This window comes from Astatotilapia calliptera, chromosome 20, assembly GCF_900246225.1.
Source record: "Astatotilapia calliptera chromosome 20, fAstCal1.2, whole genome shotgun sequence".
NCBI lineage: Eukaryota > Metazoa > Chordata > Actinopteri > Cichliformes > Cichlidae > Astatotilapia > Astatotilapia calliptera.
In genome coordinates this window covers 15,038,489-15,042,905 of record NC_039321.1, presented here as the reverse complement: position 1 = coordinate 15,042,905, position 4,417 = coordinate 15,038,489, and the positions used below count along the sequence as shown (strand labels likewise).

The following is a 4,417-nucleotide window of genomic DNA, read 5'->3' as shown; positions in this document are numbered from 1 at the left end:
GTAAGCATTATGGGAGTGTGACGTCAGGCCACTTTCACAAACTTTTTTTTTCTAACCAGCGACAGCTTTACTGGTTTTTCAGCAGCTTGCAGCCAGTCCTCCCAGTTAGCAGTACTAGTTTCAGTTATAACACCTGCAGCTTATCTTCACTCTGCGCATTGATTTTAAACAAGAAAACCTTTAAAACAATTAGAAAGATGTTTGAAAACAGAAGCTTCTACAATGTCTAAAATGCAGGCTGTGCCCAGACTTGAGTAAAGAGGGGAGGGCTTAGTTGTTAAGCTATGAATGCACTTGTTCGATGCTTTGCTTTTTCTTATTTTTATTTATCTTGTTTTTTTTAAGAAGCTCAACAATAATGAGGAAACCACTGATAATTTAAAAAAAAAGAATTTTCTGTTTATTAAATGTAGTATTTGTTTATTTCAGCCTTTTTGCTGGAATAACTACGTCAATATTTAGCTACAATGGGAGTCTGCGTTTTAAGAACCATCAAGAACATAAGATTTCTCATAACGCCACTTCATCATCATTTCGCTATTGTTATTTATAATTGGGGGGGGTGGATTCAACTTGAAAAACATTTTTACCCTTAAATGCGTTATAAAAAAAATACAAAACCACTTTATTGAAATTAATGTGCTGGTATAATTAAGGTGCTTTTTAAAGGTATCAGAAAGTGAAAACATGGCGCCAGATAACGAGTAGGAGTTCCAGCCCACAAGCTGGAATGTGGATGATCACCCCGGGTCCCCACGTGCTGAAGGCTACCGGTGGTTGGTGGTGGTGGTGGTGGTCCCGTTGCTCTCTCTCCCATCTTGTGTGTCCTTTGGGGAAGGGGGAGGGGAGAAGGGTGAAAGAATTACTTCCAGGGCACATCAACTCGTTTCCTCATCACCCTAACTGCCTCTCCGGCACCACTTCCCAGCCCCTCCACAGGCTGCCAACGGTCCCACCGCCGAGCCCGCAGGGTGAACGTGTTTGTGCACAGCGCCGGAGTGAGTGAAATGAGAAGGGGTGTCTTCAATAATGCGGCATGGCAAAAGTTCTTATGTTCTATTTTCATACAAAAAATAAAATACTGTTTTTAAAGATCAATACATATATTTGTGTAATTTTTGAATTGCATAAATGATTCAACTTATTCCGAAGCCTTTGCATCATGTTGAAGTGCAAAATGCTTTTATTAAACAGAAACACATGATTCAAAATCTTGCATTTAGGTGCTGACTGGCCAGTGAACAATTAAAATAAAAAATACATCACCATGCAGAATGCACTTATCCTGTTATTCGGATTTTCATGGGCAATTAGTCTAAATTGAAAAATTTCCGACAGAACATGAAAGCATCAAAAGCCTTTCGGCTTGTTCAATAAAGGGGAGCGGGGCAGAAAGTGTTTGTTGTTCGGGGCTGCTGTGCTGCACAACTACAATAGACGTACCTACTACAACGGTGTGCTGGAAAGAGCTTGCGGAAATGATGATGACGATGATGATGCTTTTTGTTTCCCGAACCACTTTTTTTTCCTGTTTTTTAAAGAAGAAGCTGCTTATAATAAGCCTATATTGTAAGTTGTTGTCTCGGACCTAAATGTTACTCCACTGGATCGGACCGGATATCTGTACCTGACGTCGCAGACTCGTTTATGTAAAACAGACAGGCTAAAAACCTCTTTAAACACGAATAGTGTTGAGATGTTTTGTTTTCTGTTCGTTTGTTTGTTTTGTTTTTTGTTTTTCAAAGTTTACTTTAAAAAGTCAGGTCGGTTTTTTGTATTCAAGCAGACTTTTATTTGGGGGGGGGGGGGGCAGTTAAATATTTAACTGTTAGACAAATAAAAGCAGGTCTGTCAACACAAGATCTGTAGGAATTAAAATTTCTCACAACAATTAATAGAACAAACGCATATTCAATAAAACCACATTTGTATAATTATTTTAAAGATTTTTTCATTATTAAAACAATTAAGCAACTGATACTAATAAAATATTCAGACAAACATAGAAAGCTCAGATTTAAAAATAGACAAATAAGGAAGTTATAAATAACATAAGGAAGGAAATAATTGCATTTTTATACCCATTTTTTTCTATTCATATTGGACATTTTTATTCTTAAATTAAGCCTAGACGTTCCATGAATTAATCTCTGAATACCAAGTGTAACAATTTGAAACTGTCCAAAAGCAATGACAAGTATGTACTTTGGATGAAATTATGTACTTTCTTTTGAATGCCAAAAGAAAGTACATAATTCTTCATTAAAGTTTGTTTAATGAAGAATTCTCTTTAACCTGATGCTACAGTTGTAGAAATTATCTGTGGATATAATAATGGTTTTAATGCTTTGAATGTAAAAAACTAGGAAAATCTTCCATTTTTGGACAATTTAAACCCTCAAAGGCCAAGGGCCGCTGGTCATGAGGTAGGGAAGTTGTGAGAATTTTTTATCTCCCAAAAACTACAAATACTACACTCTAGGTAATATTCTCAGAATATTCAAGGATTTTCCAACCAGGCTGTTAATTAAAATTGCCTTAGTCTGATAAATATTTGTGGGAATTAGGCACTTCAGCTGGAGTTCAAGCACTTGTGACTTAAAACGAATTAGTGCCATTTTAAGAGGGCCCTATTTTCTTTACTTTAACCACTTAAGGAGCAGGTGTCTTAAAAAATTGATCTGTTTAAAAATGTAAATAAACATTAAATCAAACTGAATCTTTAAATATATAAAATTTAGGAAAAAATGTTAATTTTGGATTTAATTCCAGCAAAAAGGATTTTAAAAAAGGTGGTGAAAACCCAGGAAAACTGATGCTTTAAAGATCACTTCAAGAACCTATAGGTTACTTAATAACCACTAGGATATTCAAACAGGTTATTAACATGTGATTTGGTAGAAAAAGAATGTCCTAAAGAGGTTGGGTCTTCTTTAAGTTAAAAGTAGCAAAGGTTCATTACACAAAAAAATCTCATAAGCAAATAGTTTAACAATTAAAGAACAACATCTCGATGTAAAACATGAACAGCTGGTAGACTTCACCATGTGTAGTAACATTAAAAGACCCCAGAAAAACCCTAACAAAGTAATGCACTTGTATTTTTTAGTACATTTGCAGTCTTACTGAGCAAAACGCTTCAGATGACATTTTAACTAAACACACATATAAGCATTTTCTCAGCTTCACATTCACGGCCAATTCAGAATCAGCAACGTCTCTAACGAGCATGTGTCAGACTAACAGGAGGAAACCTCATGTAGGCACAGGGAGCGCCTGCACTCATAAGAGCACCAATAAGGGTTTGAATCAGGAACCATCTTGTTGTCAGGTGACAGCACACCACTGTATTGAAACAAAAAGACAACCCAAAAACAAAAATGAGGCAACACACCATGCCACTGTTGTAGCTTTTTCTGAAATGTGTTTCTGGCGTCAAAATAAAAAAGGATATTTCTCATAAGCAGTTTGCGTCGTCTTTGCACATTTATTTTCATTATATACAAAATTAACAGATTAACTGCATTCTGTGTTTGTGAACTTTTTGCAGACTGGGCTGTAGGACTTTCTTTGACATCAGCTGTATATTTTGCTACCATCAGTTGTACTTTCACAAAGATTATACATTACAGATTTTACCTGTGGTACGACTAATGTATGACTAAATTCAGCTGACCACGCTGCCTTTGGTGGGATCTGATGTAACCGCTTTGGTTGTTTTTCCCCCTGCAGCTTCTTCTGTTAGGATCCTATAAAGCAAACAGAAACTGGACAAGAATAGATGATAGAGAAACAGAAGGTCTGAAGATGGATGAGGTGAGGCAATTTCCTGGCATAAACAGTGAGATTTCTTTCATTATGCCTTTGTTTGTTTATTTGGATTACAGTGTGGTTTGCTGCAACCGCAGTCAGGTTGATTGCAGTTGTTGCGTGGTGGGCTGTTATTTACATCTGTGGAGCAATTTTTACTAACCTATGAAATGCCACAACATGACATCCTCTGATTCCTCTGTCTTTTTCTCAGCCCTGTAGACCATGCAGGAAAAGCCCTCACATGCACAGCAGCAGCCACCACTCCCCTGCATGTTTCTGGCTACCACACACCTAATCAGTCCTGATTAGATGCACTGTGAGGGACGAGGAAGCCAGAAGTTTCCTTTGAGAAGTTCTGATGACAGGACAGAAGAAAGCAATGGGCTCCCTTAAATAAAGCCTTCATCAGGCTCTGGGAAGAAACATGTGGCTCTGTTTATGGCAGGGTATACCAGTGTTCTGTTCTCCAACTGATCTTGCAGTGTCATCTTGATTTACCTCCTTCCTTTAGCACGCTTTACTTCACAGCTATTACTTTAACACCGTCAGCTTCATATAGACGCACGCTCAAGCTCCTCTGTAAGTACACATGCACCTCTAAACT

General features: G+C 37.4%; 1 long non-coding RNA gene across 1 annotated transcript; it reads left to right on the top strand.

Moving 5' to 3' along the window:
- Nucleotides 1–1,310: 1,310 nt before the first annotated feature.
- On the top strand, nt 1,311–4,091 carry LOC113012902 (uncharacterized). The gene is made up of 3 exons (XR_003270775.1): nt 1,311–1,569; nt 3,733–3,816; nt 4,025–4,091. It is a non-coding gene; the product is annotated as an uncharacterized LOC113012902 (long non-coding RNA).
- The last annotated feature ends 326 nt before the right edge of the window (nt 4,092–4,417 follow it).